Raw genomic sequence first — 6000 nt, 5'->3', positions numbered from 1 at the left:
GTGGTCTAAGGGTGGAAGGGGTAGGGTAGTACACAAGCCTTGTTCAATCCTGTACTGTCATGTCATTTCTAACCCTAAGTACCCTAGAGATGGGGTAAAACACCGGCGACGACTACCCACCCGTACCCAACAACTTTTTATTTTATATTTTTAGTTTGATTAAATTCAACAATTAAGTTTAACTAAAATTTATAACTAAAATTTAAATTTCATTAAATAACAATAACAATTTAAATTAAAGAAACAAATAAAATTAAATAAATAAAAAAACATAATTAAAATAAAAATAGAAAAAAACCTAGATATAAAACAAACTACTCCTCGTCTTCCTCGTCGAGGTACAGTAGATCTTGAGCTGCAAGATGGACCACAAGATCATTTCTAAGTCAAAAATGTGCATTTCGATCCATTAACTCGCGAAGAACATCACTGTCAAAAACAGGTAGGACGACAGGATCAGGAATGTGGACCGGTGAGAGCACACTTCCGTCGTCCTTTAAAATCATGTTGTGTGCAGTATCATACATGTATACGTCACACTAATAATATTTTTTACAGTCATAGCACGCATGGGTCTCATAAGTATGCCTCATATTCCCTTTAGCACACCAAAAGCACGCTCCACATCTTTTCTTGTCCTTCTTTCAATTTCTTGAACTTCTTTTCATTCAGATCGAATATGGAAACGTTTTCACAAACGTTGACCGAGTAGGATAGATCTCATCGGTTAGATAGTATCCACGTTTGTATGTATATCCATTCAATTGAAATAGACACTTAGGTGCGGTTCCATTCCGTTGAGCGAGAAATATTGGAGATGTTCGGAGAACATTGACGTCGTTGAGGAACTGGGCAGACCACAATACACATGCCAAAACCATAAATCTTGTGACGCGACTACTTCGACTATGATCGTTGGGTATTGATCACCTCTCATATATTGGGCTTGTAACGGTTTAGGACACATGCTCCAAACAAGATGTGTACAATCGATGCTACCTAATATCCCAGGAATGTGGCGTTTTTCTTCGTGTTTTTTGTACAAAATCGCTACATCGTGGTTTGTCGGCCTATGTAAGAACTTATCACTGTACATTTGGTTCACGGTGTTACAAAACAATTGTAGGCATTCTTGCGAAGTCCTTTTGAACATCTGTAAATACTCGTCACCCTCGTTCGGGTGTATTACCGCTTGCGAGTTGTTTCACGGCAAATGTAAGTTTTTTTATTGCCGTAAAACTCTTTTTCAACCTACCATCATATCCTTCTTGAAACCAAGGATATTGTGCTTCCACATCACCAACAATTTTTAAGAACAACCATTTTGACATACGAAACCGGTAGCGGAATGTATCGTGATCGCACTTTGGTTCATCAATAAAATAATCATTCAAAAGATTTTCATTACCTTTAACGCGATCACATTTTGAGGATTTTTTAGGAATGCTCGACGACTTTGTCATGTCTTCGCTCCGGCTTCCTCAATGATATATTTGAAAAACTTTAAGCTACTATCGTTTGACAAAAAAATCGTCTTCGAAATCATCAAGCGGTAATAATATACCGAGATCATTGTTTGAGAAATTAGCCTTTGAGAATTGAGATTGAAAAGGTGAAGGTTTAAGTAAGAACAGTGTAGGTTTGAATAAAAATGGTATAAGGTTTGTGTAAAATGGTGAATGAGGGGAGGGGTTATTTGTAATGTTTAAAAACAATCATCATCATCATACTCAGTAAATCTCACCAATAGCAAAACTAAGGTAGAGTCTCAGGAGGGTAAGATGTAGACAGTCTTACCTCTACCTCATAGGACTAGAGATGCTGCTTCCAGTGAGACCCTCGGCTCCATATTAGTTTTGCATCAAGCCTTGGACATAAGGCGCATAACTTTTGGCAAAAATGCAGATTAGTGCATGTACCCTCTAGTCTTTCGCCTATCAACGCCATTATATGATGCATGATTAACCGTCCCCCACTTTTAACTTTATTTTCACGAAATTAGTAAAATAACTTATAAATTAGTGCAATTTCACTTTTGCCCCCGAGGGCCCACACATATATACATTATATGTGCACACCGCAAGCGGAGCGTGAATGTTTAAAAACAATAATAATAATTATTATTATTTTAAAAAACAATAATATTTTTTAATAATAATTATTAAAAACAATAATATTTATTTTTTAAAACCTTCAACGATCGAATTGTTGACCATTTAACCTCCAATGGTCCACTTTTATTTCTTCTTTCTTGCCGCAAACTCCCGCAAATCCCAAGTCGCATGCCAACCTTCATGTGTGGCGACGCTGTTAAATAGCTGAATAGATATAAATAATATTTTACCTTGAATAGATATAACTAGGAATATTTAACCTAGTTAAATAGTTGTCGTCTATTAACAAGGATAAGAGAGTTATGATTAGGGGCGTAAACGAGCCGAGCGGCTCGCGAGCTACTGGAGAAAAAGCTCGAAACGAGCCAAGCCTTATCGAGCCCGAGCCGAACTTGAGCCTAAAATAAAGCTCGTTTATTTTTCGAGCCCGAGCTCAAGCCTTGCATGTGAAGTTCGTTAGGCTCGTCAAGCCTTATTGAGCCTTAGTGTAAACGAGCCAAGTCGAGCCGAGCTTATTTAAACTTGTTTACAAGCCAACCTCGAACCTAAAAATAAGCTTATTTAGTAAACGAGCCCGAGCCCGAGCTTCACTTATCGAGCTCGTGAGCCTAAAAAATCTATTATTTATATTATTTTTATTTAATATATTAATTATTAGATAATAAACGAGTCGAGCTAAACTCGAGCTTGAGAAAATACCAACGGACCGAGCTCGAGCTTTGAAAAAAAGCTCGAATCGAGCCGAGCTCGAGCTTGGTCGAGCTCGGGCTCGGCTTGGCTCGTTTGCACCCTTTACTTATTACCAAACTAGATAACAACCAAAACATAAGGGGTAAATTTAACATATGGGAAAGATTGATGAATAAAACAAGAGAAGAGAGAGAGAAGAGTGCAGTGTGTGTGTCGTGAATCATAGAGGGAAAGAGGGAGAAACACTAAAAGGTTAAATTTTGCATGCTAATTTCTCATCATCTAGTAATGACAAACCCAAGGTATGTTGTGAAATCTCATTTGGTGGGTTGATAATGAATGTTCATGTTCATATTCCGATTTTGTTCATGAAGATTTGAATGTGCAGATTTTGATAATGAACATTCATGTTCATCTGTTAAGTTTGAATGTTCATGTTCATGATCAGATTTTGTTCTTGAAGATGTGTTAAGTTTGAATGTTCATGAATTTTTTGAAGATGATGAAAATGAATGTTCATGTTCATGTTCATGTGTTAAGTTTGAATGTTCATGTTCAGATTTCGTTCTTGAAGATTTATTCTTAAAGATGTGTGAAGTTTGAATCTTCATGATTTTTTTTTAAGATGATGATGATAATGAATGTTTATGTTCATATTCAATGTTCTTGTTCATATTAAGATATGTTCAGATTTTGTTTGAGTGTTCATGTTCATATTCTTGAATGTTCTTGAATATTTTGAAAATGTTCATATTCATGAACTTGAATATGGGTTGATATTGTTGTGCAGATTACATAGAAATTAGATTTAGGTTTTATTTATATATTTTAGAATGGTGAGATTAGTAAAATACCCCTTGACTTAACAGTGAAATTAACAGATTCTTAATGGAGGGACTTAAATCGTAGCGCTCTTTTACAAGTAAGGGACGCATCAAGCAAAAATTTCACTTTAGGGACACGAATCGACATCGGCCCCTTTCCTCGGGGACGCAAATTGCAGTTTACTCCAAGAAAAACATTCCAATCCCATATGTTATGGTAGGGATGGAGAATCGATTTATCATCTCCTAATCTCTTGCCCAGTTGCGGCCTAGATTTGGTATTACATATCGGTTTGGTGCAAAGTAACTGCTGTTTTTGCTTTTAACGAATGTGATCTTCTAGAGATTCACAAGGCCATACTTTGGAACAAAACTAAGAAAACACTTATACAAGCCATTTCGTTGACGTGTTGTTGGTGCATTTGAAGAGCCCACAATCATAAGGTTCAACACAACAGGCCGGTTTCCCATCAATAATATTTGAGGAAATTAAGTCCATGACGTTTCTATGTATTAATAGCACTCCAATATATCATCTAGATTGGAACAAGGTATTGTTATAAAATGTAGTTGAAAAACAAATGATGGTAACGAAATGTGATATGTAACTATGAAAGCACGTCTAAACTGGACTATAATCCTTGAAATTAGGCACACCAAGCCATAAGGAAAACTCAGCTGACCGTTATGCGTAATGTTTGGACAGCCTAAAACACGTTGACAAAATTCCTACCCTTTAAATGATATCCAAAGAACCCATTGATAATCTAGATCTCCGGATCAAATAAGCCATCAACCAAAGACATGCAATCCAAGTAGACAATTTAACTCTCGACAAAGGGATACTTGTATCGTTTGGATACATATGCGGACCATGGCCTTATATGACATGAGACAAGGTGCAAGTCTGCAAGACGACTGCAGTGGTGCCAATCGAGAGTATTAAATATTGCACCACATTAGCAAAACTAGGCACATGCGAGCGACATTAACTGGATTGGAGCAACAAGGACATGCCTTGGATGACATATTTATAGACTATAAACACCATTAATGTCAACTATTGTTGCAATATATGTTGTAAGAAACTTGGTGTCGAAGTGGGTGGGTGGGTGGGTGGATAGGGGGTGATTAGGTTGTTTTAAATTTATAATCAATTGTTTTGATTATTTATAGTAGGCAACCGTAGATATATGGCCCCTTTCTACATTTTTGTCTATCCTACAATGGGCATACAATACATTTGATCAACTCAGGTATCGCAGCCGCACAGTATTCACTTAAGCCTTACGACGCCCCTAAAATAGGTTTCATAGAAAACTTATCGAAGTGCACTACAATAGATTTAAGTTTGTATTTATTTGTTTTAGGGGTTATAAACCCATGTATATACCAATAACAAGTAGACATTTGACGCAAACATTAACTCTCTTACTTTGTGTTTTCTACCTACTTGTTATCAAATAGCTAATTTGATGTTAAATCAGGTCACGAAACGTTTCTCATGATAAAAATAACAGTGGCTCCATATTGTCTGAATGTTTCATCATCAAACATTTTATAACATAATAGTTACATGTTAAAATGGTTGGCATTAGAAGAGCATCCCAAAGAGGGGTGTTTTGCGGTGTTTTTTAGGGAAAAGAGTGGGATGGGAGAGAGAGGTAAGGCATGGAGGAGAGAGGAAAGACGGGTGTTCTAGTGTATGAACGGTCTCAAACGAGTTTAGTGAGTGGGGAAGAGAGAACGTTTGAGGCTGTTCATTAGAAGAGATAATGGTTGTGAGAGGAGCAAGTGAGGCAGGAGAGTGGTGTCACATCTACTGGTAATTGGGGTGTTCTTATTGGTATTGTTTACTTTGTATTTGTTACTTTTCTTAGAAACTTATTTTTGGAGTTAGCCAACTAAGTTTAGATTAGAAACTGAAATCAGACTGTAGCTGGAACACGGCTATATAAAGAACTGTTGTGTATGTATGAACATGTATTCATAGAATGAAAATGGATTTAGATTGAGCCATGTAATATACGGGACCTAATGATAGTTATTTGAGTTCAGGTGTGCAAACACGAAATGTTGTATCATTTTATATAAGAATCTTGTTAGCCCAAATCAGTACTGTGTTGAGTTGCGATGACTCATAACAGCTAACAACAATCTGATGATCTTACAAGTAAATTTTGTCTGCAAAATAACAGTGCAATATGCATCCAACCTGGCTTCTACTCTAGGCAACAAAATCATGCAAAGATTCTGAAGTTTATGCCTTATGACCTCTATTACTGGTACTATTACTCATGTCAGTTAAAGGAACTAACGAATGTAGTGTGTGGTGTTCTTGCTGATTTGACTCTGACTACCCACTTCACCAG

This window comes from Helianthus annuus, chromosome 8 (assembly GCF_002127325.2).
Source record: "Helianthus annuus cultivar XRQ/B chromosome 8, HanXRQr2.0-SUNRISE, whole genome shotgun sequence".
Taxonomy (NCBI): domain Eukaryota; kingdom Viridiplantae; phylum Streptophyta; class Magnoliopsida; order Asterales; family Asteraceae; genus Helianthus; species Helianthus annuus.
This window is presented reverse-complemented; position numbering follows the sequence as displayed.